The sequence below is a fragment of the Rhinolophus sinicus genome, chromosome 8 (assembly GCF_057876585.1).
Source record: "Rhinolophus sinicus isolate RSI-liver-muscle chromosome 8, RSI-T2T, whole genome shotgun sequence".
NCBI lineage: Eukaryota > Metazoa > Chordata > Mammalia > Chiroptera > Rhinolophidae > Rhinolophus > Rhinolophus sinicus.
In genome coordinates, this window is record NC_142508.1 from 44,429,430 (window position 1) to 44,448,551 (window position 19,122).

Here is a 19,122-nt window from a genome sequence, read left to right on the forward strand (position 1 = left end):
GGGGAGGAAGACTCACTTGGCCAGAAGATGTGTCTGCATTTACACTAGGAAATCCCAAACATGACCATTTACCACGACCAGAAAAATTCTCGCTCCCATTTTCCTGCATCCTCTGGTTAAGAATTGCATTTGTGGTTGTCATCACTGAAGCTCAGTAAAACCTTGGTTGTCACCAGAAGCTGGTGTTCATGATGACATGATGGATGAGACGATGCCATGAGTAATGATGTCACCAGAGCTAAATAAATGGCATTAAAGATCAGCAGAGGCAAGAAGAACAGGAGGAATAATAGCACTGCTGCCTCTTTCGCGTGATGAGTGCTATTAAATTAGCCAGAAATGACACATCTAGCAATAAAGAACATGAGGAGACAGTATGTGGACACTCTGAATGATAGGCCAATACCTATGTGCCTCTTCTCTATCCATTATTCTAAATCTTCACTGGTAAATCACTACACCTCACTTGGGTCCATGAATTTTGTTACACATTATTCAATCAAATCATTTCCATAGACAGGGACTCCCCAAAAAAGTCTTTGGGTCCCCATGCATCCTCAGTGTGGCTCTGTACCCTACCCCCAATTCTCCAGAAAATCGTACTTACAAATCTATCCCGAAGCAGCCGACTTCTTCCTGCTCCAATGCCCTTGTCCCGTCCTCCCTCCTCTGTTGACGCCTGTATCATGGCAGCATCCTGCTTCCTGTGTCCCCCATCACCTTCTATTCCCACATGCAGCAGAGGGTGTCTGTGAACTCCTGAGCCAGGCACATCCCTCCCCTGCTCAGTATTCTCCTGTGGCTCCATCTCACTCAGGGAAAAAGACGACGTCCCCACCACGGTCCACAAAGCCCCCAGAGTCTGCCCCCATCACCACTCTGAGCTCACCTCCTACCACTCTCCTATTTGCTCCCTGGGCTCCAGCCCACAGGCTTTCTTCTTACTCCTTGCTTCTGCCACAGGGACTTTGCACTTGTTATTATTTCCCCTCCAGAAGCACTCCTTCCCCAGATATTGACTTGATTTAATCCCTTATTCCCTGCAGATCTCAGCTGAAATGTCAACTTCTCGGTGAGGCCCCTGAATGTCTGAAACTGCAATCTCATCCCCCTGTGCCTTCTATCCTCTTTCCCTGCTTCATTTTTGTCCATAGTACTTACTACCCTTCTACATTCTATTTATTTACATCTTTATTTATTTATTGTCGATTTTCAGCTGCAGGAGTGTAGACATTTTGCCTGTCACATTCGCTGCTGTGTGCCCAGTGCCTAGCCCAGGGCCTGGCAAACAGTCAGAGCTCCATAAATGCTTGCAGAAGTCCCAAGTGAATTGTGGCACTTCCTCACAGGGTCACAGTTTCATTTTAACTAGATTCTGCATGGGGTTGCTGCACTGACAGTTATGGGGCATGTCAGGAAATCATTGTCCAGTTCTGGGAGTAAAGGTGACAGCCCACATTTAATTCAGGAAGAAATTGAGCTTCTGAGGGAAGACAAGTGACTTGTCCAGCTCAGGGGTGGGGTGTGGGCACATCTGGCTCCTGATCCGGTGCTTTGAACCCGGCACTGCAGGCCTCAGTGAAGGGAACTGGTGTTAGAGTGAATGCTGTCCTTGTAGGATTCGGGTGGGGATTCCATCTCTGTGATGCAAATGGGGAGGTCAAGGGCTGGCTGAATTACAGCTGGATGATGGCTGAGCTTTCGTGAGCCCTTCCACTCGGGAGTGTGGTAATAATAATAAAAACAATGGTAATATTAGTGCCCTTCCCCATCGCAGGCACTTTGCTAAAAGTCTTAGGAGCATTATATCATCAACTCCTTTCAACTCTCCCTTGATTTATATATTGCTACCATCCCACTCTACAAGAAGGGAAACTGAGTCGCACATGGAGAGGGCAGTAGCCTGCCCAAAGCCACACAGCTGAACCCGGGTCCCTGGCAGTTTCAGCCTCTTACCTGCTGTGCAGGGCACCTGGTTAGGGCAATGACTGGATGCAGGAGTCAGTCTCAGCCAGGAGCTGCTCTCAGGCTCAGATGGAGGCAGGTGCCAGAGCCCCTGACCCTTCTCCACCAAGAAACCATGGACTTGGCATAGAGCCTAGATAAATGCTTAGAGTGTGGATTCAAAGCCAAGACTGGCAGGTTTCATAGCTCTGACAAACAGAACACTCCACATCTTCCCCCTCCTTCCAATCCCACCCCTCACTCCCAACCACAGTCCTGGGAAGGATAACACTTTGGGTTTTTTGCTCCCTTTCCACTTGTCTGCCCCACAATCATTATATAGCATTGTTTTATCTGTTTTTAAGTTCTAAGTAAATGGTATATTGTGTTCACCAACCAGCAACTTCATGTTGCCCTGAGGACGTCGTTTGGGATTGGTCCATTAATTGTGGTAAAAGGTCAAATCTACCATCTCACTCATTGTTGCTTAGAATTGATTATCCGTCTGCCATGGAAGGACATCGGTCTGTTTCTGGTTTAAGCCTCTTATACTAATAAAGCTGCAGTGAACATTCTAGTGTTCTAGCATAAACAGTCCCCACCTTACAATGGCTTGACTTATGATTTTTTGACTTTATGATGGTATGAAAGCAATACATACGCATTTAGTAGAAACCAAATTTTGAGTTTTGATCTTTTCCCAAGCAGACGACATGCAGTAAGATCCTCTCTCATGATGCTGGGCAACAGGAGAGAGATGATTTTATCCAACTGTAGACTAACGTGTCTGAGCACATTTAAGGTCGGCTATGGTGTTTGGTGGGTTAGGTGTATTAAATGCATTTTCAACTTAACAAGATTTTCAATTTACGATGGATGGATGGGCTTATCAGGATGTAACTCCATCATAAGTCGAGGAGCATCTATATGCATTTTTATGTGCACACGTTTCTTATGCCCAGGAGTGCAACTGTCCATCAGAGACTAGACATTCAGCTCTAGTAGGTACCGCCAAACAACATGGTAGTGCCCTGTCTCCACTTCGCAAGTCATGTAACAGAGATCCAATCAATTGTTCCACAGCCTCACTAACACTGTTTTTGTTTTGGGTTTTTGTTTGTTTGTTTGAGTCATTCTGGTGAATGTGTAGTGTTTTCCATTTGTATTTCCTTGATTAAGGAGGTTGAGCACCTTTTCATGTGTTTATTGCAATTTGTGGTCAATCCTTTTTTAACCTATATTTCCACCCAGACCACCCCCTTCCCCCGCCCGGATTATTTTAAAGCAATCCCAGACAGGACATCATATCGCTCGGGTCCGCTCCTATTTTTTTGGAGTGTGTTATCTCTTCCAATAAACTACTCTTTCACTACTATACCTCAGTATCTCATTCAGTTCTTTGCTCGAGGTGCCAAGAACCTGGACACCGCGCCGAGGAGGGCCCACTCTCCGGTTAACATAATCATAATCCAAAAATACTTCAGTATATATCTCTACAAAATAAGGACTTTTTAAACAAAACCACAATACCATTGTCATACTTAAGGAATTATTATTTTTTAATATACGGGATTACCTTTTAATTACATTTTCTATGGGCCGTTGCCAGTCTGCGGTAGTACTGCTATTAGTAATTGTGGTACATCGGGTACTGGCAGCTCCCACTGAACTCCTGGGGGAAGTTCACTCTGTCTGTGAGTTTGAATATTACAGCTGGACAGGCCCTGGGCTGCAGACAGGATGTGTTCCTCTGGGAGGAGGCAGCCCCTCCGCCCCCTTCCAGGCCCATCTCCTCCTCCTGACCCTCCTAGTCCTCACCCTCCCTTCCCTGCAGACCCTTCTTACCCACAGCTCTCCCTCCAGACCTTTCCAGCAATCCCTCACACACACACACACACACACACACTCTCCTTGCCAGGCCCAGTTCTTTATTTTCAAAGCCTGCTAGATGTATCCCCTTCTAGGTGGGCTGCTGTTTCCAGCTTTAAAGTATCTTACTTTGTTGGTGTGTTTAACCTTGAAAACAGGCTCGAATGAAACTTTTCTGAAGGTCTTGATTATTTCTAAGTGTGGCTTCAGTAGGAGGAATTACATCTTTAAGGCAAAGAAGTAATTTTGGGTTTTGTGACGCTTTAGTTTTTTACTTGAAGTGCTGTTGACCCCCTAGAGCCTGAGGTGGATGGGGAGCTGAGCGAGTTCCACAATGGTAATTTTGTCCTCCCCCCCCCCCCCCCAACACACACACAGGAAAGATGGGCGTTCCAGCCTGAATGTCCTTGGTGAGGAAGCCTGATTACCTCCACCCAAGCCTGGTTCCAAATCCCTTCCCGCCCTCAGAAAGCACAGGTTTTGGTTATGGTTCACCTGTTCCCTCCCAACCCCCCTCTGCCTCCCTCCCTCGTTCCGTCACACAAAGGACCCATTCACAGGATCAAAACACATTCCTGGAATGAAAATATAGCCGCTCAGGCCACTCCAGTCCTATTAACAGTGGCCTCGGGCAGGAGAGTAAGGATGCCGAGTTTGTGGAGCCTCTAATGCGTTTGGAATTGTTTGTGTGGCCGGCCCACCTCCCAGTGCCTGGAGGTTCAGGAATTTTCTACAGCAAACAAGACTGGCTAGTTTCCCCTCCCCCCTCCCAACCGCACCTCCAGCAGAGAGATGCACCTGAGCACCTGTATCACCCACTCAGCCCTTTCGTAGGAGGAGGGCACTGGGCTGTAAGAGGGGAGAGGCAGGCGGAGACGGGCGAGTCAGAGGGAGGATGGGTGGGGTGGGGTGGGGTGGGCAAGCAGGCTGAGAAGCAGGGAGGGGCCGCTGTGTGAAAAGGACGGAAGAGGGGATGGGGTCACAAAAGTCGACGCGTGAGCCCAACCGTGAGGAACATTGGCAGAGATCCAGGGTGGGATTCCGGGTCGGCGAGGCTGGAAAGGGGCTGGCTCCCGGGAGCCGCGGTGCGCGAGCGGGGGCTGAGATGAGGGGCTGACAGGGACGGGTTGGGAGACTGGGGACTTGGAACTAGGAGATGGGGCTGGGGGAGGTCAAGATGGGTAGGTGGCTAACGAGGTTTGGGGGCCGGTGGTCTCGGGTTGCGGCTGGCGGGAGCGGGGCCATCAGAGGCTAACGCCTTGACCCTTCCAGTCCCGCAGTCGCAGCTGGGCCTGGCTGGGAGACCATGGAAGCCTCTGCCTCCAGAGGCTGGCCAGTCCGGGTCCCCTCTCTGGAGCCCGAACCCGAGGCGTCTCCGGACCTGAGCCAACTGCCATTCGAGCTGCTCCTGATGATGCTCAGGCACCTGTTCGAATGCTGCCGCCTGGTGTGCCCGCCTTGTCACGCCCTGGTGGACCGCCAGGCTCTGTGGCTGCTCATCCTGGCCCCGGACCACTGAGCCCTGCTGCCGCTCGCCCGCAGCTGCCTGCCCGCTGTCTGCGAGTCAGGCCCTGCCGCCTGGGCCGCTTCTGCGTGTGTAGGGCCTTTGGAGCAACCTCTTCGGCAACCACTGCGGCCAGGGTGGGATGCCCAGGAAGGGGGATCCTCCCCCTGGGAGCCAGTGGGCGGGGCCGCACAGGAGCCGGCAGGAGGCACCCACCCCGGCTGGTAGGCCAGAAGCCTGGGCGCAACGTTTATTTATTTAACAGAGGGTCATCATGAATGGATGGTGGAGAACAGTGGGAGCCGCTGGGTAGTGGTGGGAAACATGACAACCATGACTGTGGCCCCTGCAAATACCTGCTTTGAGTCTTCCTACAGGTGAATGCTCCCACGCCCCAAGTGCCAGGGCCATTGTGAGGAAACCTGCCTGTTTTCATTGATCCTTCTTCCTCTTTCTTAGCTGGTGTGGCAAGAAGCAGGTGGTGGACCTGGAGGAGGAGGGTTGGTGACCAAAACTGCTGAATGGTGGCCAAAACTGCTGAATAGTGGCCAGATTAAGATTTGTATCTCTGACAAGTAGGTGAGTGTGATGATAAAAACAGCCCTTTGCTAAGCACTGATCACATGCATGGTGACCTTTGCATGGTGGCTTCATTTAGGCCTCCTAACAACCCCCACAAATAAAGAAACTGAAGCTCAGGGAGGCGAATGACTGAAACACGATCATAATTCTAATAACTAGTGGTGTACACACTCTGAACCCCTCTTCTCACCTAGAAAGTGAAGTGAATTAGAAGATGGCCGATTGGATCCAATACAGAGGACTTGGGCCCAGCTCAGTATTGTCCTGAATGAGATACTCCTTGCCTTAGTGGGAAGCAATATAAAATAGTTGGCTGAGAGTATAGATTCTGGAGCCAGACCCCCAGGTTCAAACCCTAGCTCTGTCTCTTTGTGGCCTTGGACAAGTCACCGTATGCTTCAGTTTCCCCATCTTTATAAGATACTAGGGTTACGTATCAAGCACATAGCAGTGCTTTACAAGTATGAACTGTCTTAGTACCCTTTTTGAACCTTTATCCTTTGGGAAAGTGTATTTCAATACCTCAGATCTTTAGGGCTTCATAGGAAATTGAGAGATTCAGAAAGGGGAGGTGACTGGCCCTGGTTGCACAGGTAGGACTTGGTAGGACCTGGCATTAAGCTCAGACTCATCCGACTCCAGAGCTTGTGCTCTGTACTGATGATTCTCGAAACTGGGGTACATGAAGCCTTACCAAGGGACACATGACCTCAAATAAATTTTAGTCCATATCCTCCACAGCTGTATGTTCCCTATGCTAAAAATTAACCTGCTACAAATCCCATCTATGGTGGGATATGGGCTTGTATATCTGTTTTCTTCACCAGGTTAGGGAAGTTTTCCATCATTATTTCTTCAAACAGGTTTTCAATTCCTTGCTCCCTCACTTCTACCCCTATGATGTGAATGCAGTACAGTTGATGTTGTCCCAGAGGCCTCTTAAACTATCCTCATTTTTTTGGGTTCTTTTTTCTTTTTGCTGTTCTGTTTGGGTGTTTTCTGCTGCGTTATCTTTTAATTGCTGATTGTATCCTCTGCCTTATCCAATCTACTGCTGATTCCCTATAATGTATATTCTTCACTTCAGCCATTGTATTCTTTATTTCTCATTGGTTCATTTTTATGTTTTCTATCTCCATTTTTATGTTTCTTATCTCTTGAAGTTCTCCCCAAGATCATTGAGCATCCTTATAACCAGTGTTTGGAACTCTGCACCTAGTAGATTGCTTTTCTCCATTTTGTTTCGTTCTTTTTCCAGAGCTTTGTTCTTTTATTTGGAACATGTTTCTTTGTCTCCCCATTTTGGCTGCCTCCCTGTGTTTGTTTCTGTATATTACGTAGGGCTGCTATTATATCTCCTGGTCTTAGTAGAGTGGCCTTCTGTAGTAGGTGTCCTGTGGGGCCCAGTGGCACAGTCTCCCTGGTCACCAGAGCTAGTTCAGTCCAAAGCTGCCCACTGGGTGTGCCAGCCATGGGGTCTCCTGGGACCACCTGACATGAGCCACAAAGCAACCTGCTGCAGATGGCCACCACCCACACTGGGCTTGGAGATGCTTCAAGAGGCTGAGCCATAAACCGAGACCAGCTGTCACTAGTGTCAGGCTTGGGGTTGCTCAGCCAGACATGTACAGGACATGCTGAAACCAGATGCAGCTTATTTGGGTTTTGTGAACTTTTGAGAGATTTTAGGAAAGTCAGCAGCAGAAGCCAAGACAGGCTGTTTGTATAGAAAAGCCACTGGAAGCGGCTTGGTTGTGCCTGAAAGTTGGGTGGGGCAGGGTCTCAGGGAATTATCAGAGCAGGTGGACAAACAATGTTAGCTAAGTTGATGGAAACTCAGATATGGCTGCTGCCTGCATCTGCACAAAGGGCTGGGGGAGGGCTCAACAAAGAAACAATGGCTTCCACCAGCTGCTCTGTCCAGGAGAAAGCTGCCCCTCAAGTCCTAGCCCTGAAGCCAGACAATTTAATTCCTCTCTGATGTCCCTGGTGCGTTTTGAGCTGTTGCTCCAGCACTGGAGCTCAGAATGAGTGAGTTTGTCAGTAAGTCTGTGCACAAGCCCTTTAAGAGGATCACCTGCGACTACAGCTGCCCTCATCTCATTCAGCCACAATCGCCTCTGGTTTTCACAGCCAGAAGTTATGAGGACTTCCCTGCTTAGCACTGGAACCCTGGGCTGGGGAACCTGATGTGGAGCTGGGACCCCTCGCTCCTCCAGGGGGACCTCCACAGCTGAGGTATACCTCCTGATATTTGATGGTCACATGCAGGTAGGTGTAGCACCAGCCTCTTTCACATCTCTGCCCCTCCTGCCAGTCTTGAGGTGGCTTCTCCTGTATGTCCTTAGTTATAGTGGTTCAGTTCAGCTAGACTTCAGGTGATTCTCAATGATGGTTGTTCTGTAATTTAGTTGTAATTTGATGTGTATGTGAGAGGAGGTAAGCAGAGCATTTATCTACTTTGCCATCTTGACTGGAAATCTTAGTGGAGTCTTTAGGATTTTCTATATATGGTATGTCATCTGTAAATAATGGGTTTTACTTTTTCCTTTCTATTTTGGATGACTTTTATTTTTGTCTGATTTGGTTAGCAGTTCCAATACCATATTGAATAGAAGTGGTGGTGGAGGGCATCCTTGTCTTGTTACTGATTTTAGAGGAAAAGCTTTCAGCTTTTCACTATTCAGTATGATATTAGCTGTGGGTTTGTCTTATATGGCCTTTATTATGTTGAACTATGTTCCTTCTATACCCACTTTGTTGCAAGTTTTTATCATTAAAGCATGTTGGATGTTGTTACGCTTTTTCTCCATCTTTTGAGATGATCATGTGGTTTATGCTTTGTTTTGTTAATATGATGCATCATGTTGATTTATGGATGTTGAATCATCTTTGCATTCCTGGGATGAATCCTACATAGTCATCATGGTGTATAATCCTTTCAATATATTTTTGAATCAAGTTTACTAATGTTTTGTTGAGAATTTTTGCATCCAGGGTATTGGCCGGTAAAACTCTTTTTTTTTTTTTTTTTTGTAATGTCTTTGTCTGGTTTTGGTATTAGAGTAATGCTGGCCTCATATAATCAATTTGGAAGCTTTCCTTTCTCTTCAATTTTTTTGGAGCAGTTTGAGAAGGATAGGTATTAATTCATTAAATGTTTTGTAGAATTCACCTGTGAAGCTTTCTGGTCCTTCACTTTTGTTTGCTGGGAGTTTTTTATTACTGCTTCAAATTCTCTATTTCTTCCTAGTTTAGTCTGGGAAGGTTGTATGTTTCTAGAAATTTACATATTTCTTCTAGATTGTCCAATTTGTTGGCATATCATTGTATACAGTATTCTTTATCTTTTGTATTTCTGTGGTATCAGTTGTAATCTGTCCTTTTTCATATTTCTGCTCTGATCTTTATTATTTCTTTCCTTCTACTTTGGGTTTTGTTTGTTCTTTTGTTGTTCCTTTAGGTGTAGAGTTAGATTATTTATTTGGGATTTTTCTTGTTTCTTGAGGTAGGCTTGTATAGCTATGAACTTCCCTCTTAGAACTGCTTTTGCTGCATCTCATAAATTTTAAAATGTTGTGTTTTCATTTTCATTTCTTTCAAGATCATTTTTTTTCCTGTTTGATTTCCTCTTTGATTGTTTAGTAGCATGTTGTTTAGTCTCCATGTATTTGTGTTTTTTACAGTTTTGTTCTTATAGTTGATTTCTAGTTTTATGCCATTGTGGTTGAAAAATATGCTTGATATGATTTTTTTTTTGTAATATTATTTTTCCTTCTTTTTTTTTAATTTATTGGGGTGACAATTGTTAGTAAAATTACATAGATTTCAGGTGTACAATTCTGTATTACATCATTTATAAATCCCATTGTGTGTTCACCACCCAGAGTCAGTTTTCCTTTCATCACCATATATTTGATCCTCCTTACCCTCATCTCCCACCCGCTTGATATGATTTTGATCTCCTTGAATTTACTGAGGCTTGTTTTTGGCCTAATACGTGATCTATCCTGGAGAATGTTCCATGTGCATTCAAAAAAAAAAAAAAAAAAAGTGTGTATTCTGCTCTTTGGGGATGAACTGTTTTATTAAGTCTATCTAGTCTAATGTGACATTTAAGGCCATGATTTTCTTATTAATTTTCTGCCTGGATGACCTATCCATTGATGTTAGTGGATTATTAAAATCCCCTACTATTGTTGTATAAATGAATTTTTCCCTTTATGTCCATTAATATTTGCATTATAAATTAAGTGCTCCTGTTATGTGTGTAGATATTTCTGATTGTCATAGTCTTTTTGGATTGACCTCTTTATAATTATATAATATCCTTATTTTTCTTTTTCTAAAAATGTTTTGTTTTAAAGTCTATTTTGTCTGAGTATTGCTACCTCATCTTTCTTTTCATTTCTATTTGTATGGAATATATTTTTCCATTCCTTCACTTTAATCTGTATGTGTCTTTCAATTTGAAGCTAGTTTCTTGTAGTCAACATATAAATGGGTCATGTTTTTAAATCCATTCAGCTACCCTATGTCTTTTTATTGGAACATTTAATCCATTTACACTTAAGGTAGTTATTATGTACTTATTGCCATTTTGTTAATTGTTTTTGTAGTTCTCCTCTGTTCCTTCTCTTGATTTCTTCTCTTGTAGTTTGCTGGTTTTCTTTAGTGTTTTATTTGGGTTCCTTTCTCTTTATTTTTTGTGTATCTTTTGCAGGTTTTTGGTTTGTGATTACCATGAGGTTTATGGATATCATTCTATATCTATAACAGTCTGTTTTAAGCTGACAGATGATTAAGTTAAAATATATTCTAAAAGAACTGCATTTTTGTCTTCCCTCTATGCTTAATGATGTCGATGTCATATTTTAGATATTTTGTTTTTTGTATCTTCTAACTAGTTATTGTAGTTTGAGTTGAGTGTGGTACTTTTGTTTTGGACCTTAATTGTAGCTTTTTAAATGTATGGCTTACTGTATTTATTAAATATATGGCTTTACCTATGAGATTTTTTTTTCCTTTCTCATATTTACTTATTTCTGGTTATGGCCTTTCTTTTTCTGCTTAAAAAATAACCTTTAACATTTCTTATTATGCTTGATTAATAGCGATGAACTCCTTTAGTTTTTGCTTGTCCACGAAACGCTTCATTTCTCTCTCAATTCTGAATGATAACCTTGCTGGGTAAATTATTCTAGGTTGTAGGTTCTTTTCTTTCAGCATTTTAAAGATCGATGTCTTGCCACTCTCTTCTGGCCCGTGAAATTGCTGCTGAGAAATGAGCTAAAACCTTTATGAGGTTTTCTTTACACGTAACAGTTATTTTCCTCTTGCTGCCTTCAAAATTGTCTCTTTATTTTTCACTTTTGCCTTTTTTTTTTTTTTTTTAGATTTTATTGGGGAAGAGGAACAGGACTTTATTGGGGAACAGTGTGTACTTCCCGGCCTTTTTCCCAAGTCAAGTTGTTGTCCTTTCAGTCTTAGTTGTGAAGGGCACAGCTCAGCTCCATTAGTCTGATCTTCCAGGTCGCTGATCTATTCTTCTGTATTAGCTAATCTGTCATTGATTCCTCTAATGTATTTTTCATTTCAGTTGTTGCATTGTTCAGGTCTGTTTGGTTTTTATTACACTTTTTAACTAAGTTATCTAAGTTCTTCTATTCCACTCTCAAGTTTGATGAGCATCCTTGTCACTATTTCTTTGAATTCTTTAGCAGCCAAATTACTAATCTCTGTTTCCTTAGGGGTTTGTTTTCTATAGCTTTTTCTTGTTCCTTCATTTGAGAGACATTCTTCTGTCTTTTTGTTTGACTTTCTTTTCTTTTCTTTTTTTTTAAAGATTTTATTGGGGAAGGAGAACAGGACTTTATTGGGGAACAGTGTGTACTTCCAGGGCTTTTTCCAAGTCATGTTGTTGTCCTTTCAATCTTAGTTGTGGAGGGCGCAGCTCAGCTCCAGGTCCAGTTGCCGTTGTTAGTTGCAGGGGGCGCAGCCCACCATCCCTTGTGGGAGTCGATCCGGCAACCTTGTGGTTGAGAGGACGCGCTCCAACCAACTGAGCCATCTGGGAGCTCAGTGGCAACTCAGCTCAAGGTGCCATGTTCAATCTTAGTTGCAGAGGGCAGAGCCCACTATCCCTTGCAGGAGTCGAGGAATCGAACCGGCAACCTCGTGGTTGAGAGCCCACTGTCCCATGTGGGAATCAAACTGGCAGCCTTTGGCATTAGGAGCCCGGAGCTCCAACCTCCTGTACCACCGGGCCGGCCCTTTGTTTGACTTTCTATGTTTGTTTATATTAATTAGATAAATAGCTATCTCTCCCAGTCTTGAAGAAATGGCCTGCTGTGGAAGTGGCCTCTGTGTAAGCTGTGTGCCTTGTGCTCAGACTGGTAGGAGCTGAGCAGTTGCCTAAGGTATCCAGGACACTGGCCCACCGTGTCAGAGCAACTCCAGATGTGGAGGCCAAGTGCATGTAGTAATGCCCTGTTGATCCTGCTCATTCCCTTTGGAGCAATACGCTCTGAGCAGTGTAGCTGGGAACCTGCTGTAGTGATCTTGCACGAAGGCCAAAGCACTGGGCTAGGGCTCCTGCCTGCCCTTTTGAAGTGGAGGGAGATGTAAACAATGGTGCTCACAGGTTCTGCAGGCCCAGCGAGTTCCCTCAGCTCCCAGAGGGCTCCTGCAGCTTCCCAGCCTTCTCTGTTTGTTTGGTCTCTTTATCTTCTTTGTTGTTCAGAAGCTGTTCATTCAGCCCTCAGTTGTCTCACAGGAGTAATTGTTCTCTATATACATATGTACTTGAGTTTGCTCATGGGAGAGAATGAGTTCAGTGTTCTCTTGTAACACAGCCATCTTGGACTTCCCACCAAATTCTCTTTTAATCAAGGTTCAATAACCTCCCTTCCCCCACCTCATTAAGAGATGTTCACAGTAAAATGTTATTTTTAATTTAGTCATTGTTGATCAAGCTATTGTCACATTTGTGTTGTTTTGTGCACCGTTTGATTATAATAAGCAATGGTCTCCAAATTTTGCTGAATATTACCCATGAACTTTTAAAAGTCCAGATGCCCAGGTCACACTCCATACCGATTAAACCAGAACGTATGAGGATAAGAACCTAGTTAAAGAGCACAATCCCCATGACCGTCCTTACTTATGACACCAACTGTAAGTTTGGGGGATACCCAAAACCAGTCTTAATTCAGTGATTCATAGAAGGACTCACATAACTAACTCATTGAAAACTGTTTTCTGATTGCAGATTATTACAGGGAAAAGATACAGATTAAAATTAGCCAAGGAAGAAGAGCATAGGACAGCATCCTGGGGAAACACCAAATATGGAACTTCCGTTGCCCTATCCCCACCAAGTTCAGGACACATTACCATCCTGGCATCCCTGTATGACAATATGCATGGAATATTGACAACCAGGGATGTCACCTGAGCTTCTGTGTCCAGAGTTTTCATTGGGGCTTTATCACATGGTTAATCTCAGCCTCTAGGTCAGCTAATACTGCGTGACTTAGAGCCCCCACCTTCAGTCACATTGTTAGGCTTTCTTGGTGGCCAGCCCCCACCAAATCACATTGGTAGACTATCCAGTACGACCCAAGGTCCCCAGGCAAACAAAGATATTCCTATCAGGCATAACATTCCAAGGGCCCACAGATTACCTCCCAGAAGCTGAAGGCAAAGGCCAGACCTTTGGCCCAGGCTAAATACTTTTCTACACATATCTTTTAAACATTCTCAGATGATTCCAATATGCAGCAAAGTTTGGGGACCACTAGTGGATAATAATTCAACCCACTAGAGAAAAATGTTAACACTTAGAGGTTTATGGTCACAGGAAAAATTTAAATTTTTATTTATATTCTTTATTTTTGTGGTTGGCTCAGCAATATGAAAGGGTAATCGATAAAAGTCTTCTGAACATAAAAATCTATTAATATTACATTAGGACAATTCTGTAGGAGAATGGACATCTAATTCTAAGAAGTGGAATGATGTGAAGTCTCTGTAAAAGATTATAGTTTTTGGTGTATTTTTATAGTCCATTATTTTTTTATTTTTTTAAAGATTTTATTGGGGAAGGGGAACAGGACTTTATTGGGGAACAATGGTCAAATTGTTGTCCTTTCAATCTTAGTTGTGGAGGGTTCTGTTCAGCTTCAAGTTGTTCTTTCAGTCTTAGTTGTGGAGGGTGCAGCTCAGCTCCAGGTCCAGTTGCCGTTGCTAGTTGCAGGGGGCACAGCCCACCATCCCTTATGGGAGTCAAACCGGCAACCTTGTGGTTGAGAGGACGCGCTCCAACCAACTGAGCCATCCCGGAGCTCAGCCGCAGCTCAGCTCAAGGTGCCGTGTTCAATTTTAGTTGCAGGGGGCGCTGCCCACCATCCCTTACGGGATTCAAGGAATTGAACTGGCAACCTTGTGGTTGAGAGCCCGCGCTCCAACCAACAACTGAGCCATCGGGGAGGCAGCTCAGCTCAAGGTGCCATGTTCAATCTTAGTTGCAGGGCACAGAGCCCACCATCCCTTGCGGAACTCGAGGAATTGAACTGGCAACCTTGGGGTTGAGAGCCCACTGGCCCATGTGGGAATCGAACCGGCAGCCTTCAGAGTTAGGAGCACAGAGCTCTAACCGCCTGAGCCACCAGGCCAGCCCAAGTCCATTATTCTTAAGTTTCTAAATTTTAACTTCTAACATCAAAAGTACACATGTAAGGGGTGGCCGGTTAGCTCAGTAGGCTAGAGTGTGATGCTTATAGAACTGGGGTTGCTGGTTTGATCCCAGCATGGACCAGTGTAAGCTGCACCCTCCACAACTAGATTGAAACAACTGCTTGACTTGGAGCTGATGGGTCCTAGAAAAACACACTTAAAAACAAATAAATAAAAGATTTTTAAAAAGTACACGTAATTATCATAAAGTGAACACATTCGTGTTACCAGCTCCTAAGTCAGGAACAAAATATTGCCTGCAAACCCCACCCCCAGCATCCCTCATGCCCCTTTCCCATCACTATCTGCCCAAGAACTAGTCACCATCCTGAATTCTGTTACTATGGATGAGTTTTGTGCATTTTTGTACTTTATATATAAACATACGTATTGCATATATATTGTCTCTGGCTTCCTTCACTCAATAACATGTTTGTAGAGTCATCCATAATTGTATGTAACTACACCTAGTTTCATTGCTGTGTAGTATTCAATTATGGGAGCATACCATAATTTATCCATTTATCATTGATGGACATTGGACTTTTTTTTAATGTTGCTGGGTATCCTGTCACCTGAGTTCATTTAAATTCCCCTGAGTCCTTTTAAATGACTGAAAATTGTGTTTTAAAATGCCAACATTACACACATTGGAAATTACATCTTTTGCAACCATTTAAACAGATGAGAAATTTTAATTGTCACCTTAGCAATGTGGGAGGAGGTACCTTGAAGAGCACTGCTCTAGGTCATTACTTCTAAAATGAATATGCATGCAGACCAGCTGGGGAGCTTGTTTAATGCAGATTCTGATTTATTGGGTATGCAGTGGGGCCAAGCTTCCAGGCGATGCTGATGGTGCCTGTCCGAGGACCGCATTTTGGATTTGCACATGTGGCAAATTCATTCAGATAGGACAGGCAAATACCCTAAAAGAAGGGGTGGCAACTCCAGCCTTCAAGGTCTCCGTTCTCTGACAGGTGGGGAACCCAACACAGCAGTAACTGTATATATCGAATCACTGTCTAACTTCTGAATGCTGACCAGACTGTCCTGGATGAATTCTCTGAAATATCCCACCTGGCGATGGAACTACAGGGTCTGCCTTCAGGTGAGTCTCTGACAGGGAATGGGGCCTGCAATGGGTATTTATCTATTGCTGCATAAAAAATCACCCCAAAACTTCATGTCTTAACATCAACAGCAGTCATTTTATTTATTACCTCATGGTTTCTATGAGTAGGGCTCTGCTGGGTGCTTCTGGCTCCAGTGGCTCTTGTAGTTGCATTTAGACAATGGTTGGAGCTGAAGGACGGGGTGTGTGTGTGTGTGTGTGTAGCAGCTGGTGGCTGGCCAAGCGTCTCTCTTCATTTAGTCTCAGAGCTTCACCGTGGCTTCTCTCTGCTTGGGCTAGTTTGGGCTTTCTTACAGCTTGGCAGCTCAACCTGCTTGCTGATGGCTCAGGGTTCCACCATGAGGGTTCTAGAGAAACCAGCAGAAGCTGGTTTGCCTTTTCTGACCTAGCCTTGGAAATCACTTGGTGAAAGTCACTTGGCCTCACTGCTGCGACATTCTTGGTTAGAAGCAAACCCACCCAGATTCAAGGACGAGAATTAGATCCACCTCTTGATGAGCGCCATGATTCTAGAACATCTTGTATAACTGGATGCGTTGTTGCAACCATCTATGGAAAATGCCATCAGCCAGCCCCAACCTCAGCTTTTGAGGGCAAGGCCAAGGCACAGCGGGGCTGATCTCTTCCTATCTGCAGGTCACCCATGTGTTCTGCAGCATCAAGATGGGCATCCCTTTTGTGTCATTCGAACACGTGGGCCAGTTGTGGTGAGGCCTCTATGGAGCCCGTGTAACCGCCTCCAGTGTGATTGTGCATGTCCGTCTATCCTAGTCAAGGACTATCCTTGCACAACAACCCAACTGTGCTTTCCAGGAGCTGGGGACATTGGCCAGTTCTTTTCATTAACCAAAGACTTGTACCTCCCTGGTATCCTGAGAACTCCTGGGTCCAGGCAAGGGTCCTGCTAGGCCCCGTCTTCAAATTCCAGAAACTACTAGAAGAAAGTTCCTCCATCAGATCTACCTACTGCTACTGCTCTAGGGTAGCCCCTGTGCTACTGAGGGGAGACTCACAGGGGAGTCCGTGTCCTGGAGAGGGCTCCTCGTCACCCCCAGGCCCTGTTGTTCAGCCCCAGTCCCCTCTGCCCATCTCCTATTTCTGCTTCAGGGCTTTCTTGTTCCCTTGAGGGAAGCCCTCTCCTCATCGTTGAACTTGAATCTCATTCTTATGGTTGGGAAAATTCCAGCCACCTTGGGTGGCGAATTTAACCTCCTGAGGCTGCAAGGCTGGGACTGGGTCTCAATGCTGAAAGCTAACTACCTCAAAAAAATGTATGTTCTGCCCACTGACTTCTCTGAAAAACAAGGTGGTCCCCTTAGCCCAGCCCTGATCCTCAGGGGCCCCTGAAATTGTGCAGTGTATATTTTGTGCAGTGTATAAAATTATTTTATTTTGCAAGTTTTTTCAAACCTTGAGAGAATAATATATCAGCAACATCTATCTGCTAATCATATGTAATAAATTTATTATTTTGCCCAAAGTGTCTTGAATCTTTTTAATAGAAATAATGTTGGGGGCAGCCAGATGGCTCAGTTGGTTAGAGCCCAAGCTCTCAACAGCAAGGTTGCTGGTTCAATTCCCACATGGGATGGTGGGCTGCGCCCCCTGCAACTAAGATTGAAAACAGCAACTGGACTTGGAGCTGAGCTGCGCCCTCCACAACTAAATTGAAAGACACCGATTTGGAGCTGATGGGGCCTAGAAAAACACTGTTCCCCAATATTCCCCAATAAAAAAACTATATATATATAATATATTTTAGTATATTTAATAAAATATATATTATATATATATATATTTATATATTTATATATATGTGGAAAAAATAGTGTTATTGTCTTAGTTACTAGTTGGTTTGGTTCAGAGTAACAAGTTGTCCCGTTGAGGATGGAAAACTCTAAAGAAGGCAGCAGTAGAAGGTATTTTACAGTAGGAAGGATGGAAAAGTTAGCACAGTATTTCCCAAGCCCGAAGGAAATCATAGATTCAGACAAAGTTATTTAGAGTTAAAAGCATTAGGCAGATGGCAGACGTGGGTATAGCGTCACAGTGACAAAACACTTGTAACTTTCTAATCACGAGGATGGGGTGGCACCATGCGATGGCACGATCAGGCTGTCCTCACCCCAATCCAGGGCACATGGCTGGCCTCACCGCTGGTAGATCAATGAGCTGTTCTAGGTGTCCTGATGTGATGCCAGTGAAGTCTGCCATTGCTGTTGATATATGCCACTCCCCCAAATGTGTCGGGCCTTCAGCCCCACCCTGCAGTATATGGGAAAGAGGGAGAACAGGCCCAACTCCAGCAAAGCAGCAGCCAGACACACCCCGAGGGGGCGTGTTTTGCCAGTGTCATAAAAGGGATTGTGACAGGTTGAAACATACTGAAGAATCATGACCAGGTGTAGTGCATCGTCCTGCAATACATCCCGATTTGGACAACCCAGCTCTAGAGGATATTTCCGGATCAACTGGGAGAATTTGGATATGAGGAATATGAGATAAACATTTACAGGAAGGGAAAGGTAGAGACGATTGCCTGGGGAGGAAAAGCAGTCTATATTTTTTGGCATATATATACTCGTACATGTTATTGTATGTATACGTGTGTGTGTCCTTGTGTTTATGTCCTGGATTACTTTCTGGATACATGTACATATATATTCAGAAGAATAAGAACATGTACTAAACAGCAATGGTAACCTCTGAATGGTGGTGATTCTGCTTATCTGTATTTCATTTGCTACGAATGTACTTGTATATAAACGTACAAAAATACAATGTTATAGACAAATATAAAGCATCCTCCAATGCAATTTCTCTCCCATTCCAGAGATAACCACATTTAGAAGGCATCTTTTGCTGACAGTGTTTTTGTTTGATTTTGTTATGGAGAATTCTAAACATAACAAAAGCAAAGAGCAGAGTGTTATAACCTCTGTATCTGTTACTCAGCAACAGTTACCAACTTAGCGCCAGTCGTCAATCCACACCCCTCATATTATTGATTGATTCTCCCCTCTTACATTATTTTAATATATTTTCCTTTTGAAGCAATCTCAAACTTAGAAGTAGTAGGTACGGCACAAAGAGCTTTTTTCCCCCTGAAACATTTAGTACATTTCCAACTTGATGTGCAATTAACATTGAAAAATTCTTCAGTATTTCCTACATGTAAGGACATATTCCTACATAACTACACTACAACCATCAAAATCAGGACGGCCACATTGATTTAATTACTGCCTATGTTACCAGAGTGGGCCCTCCTTGGCGCAGTGTCCAGGTTTTTGGTGTCTTGAGCAAAGAATTGAATGAGACACAGAAATAAAGTGGTGAAAGAGTAGTTTAT

At 44.2% G+C, this 19,122-nt stretch overlaps 1 pseudogene across 1 annotated transcript; it reads left to right on the forward strand.

Annotated features, from left to right (window-relative positions):
• The first annotated feature begins 4,741 nt into the window (after positions 1-4,741).
• On the forward strand, positions 4,742-17,477 carry LOC109458010 (F-box only protein 27-like; annotated as a pseudogene). Its single transcript, XR_016022240.1, has 5 exons — positions 4,742-4,846; positions 5,086-5,694; positions 5,777-5,892; positions 15,616-15,746; positions 16,369-17,477. The product of XR_016022240.1 is annotated as an F-box only protein 27-like (transcript).
• Positions 17,478-19,122: the final 1,645 nt, after the last annotated feature.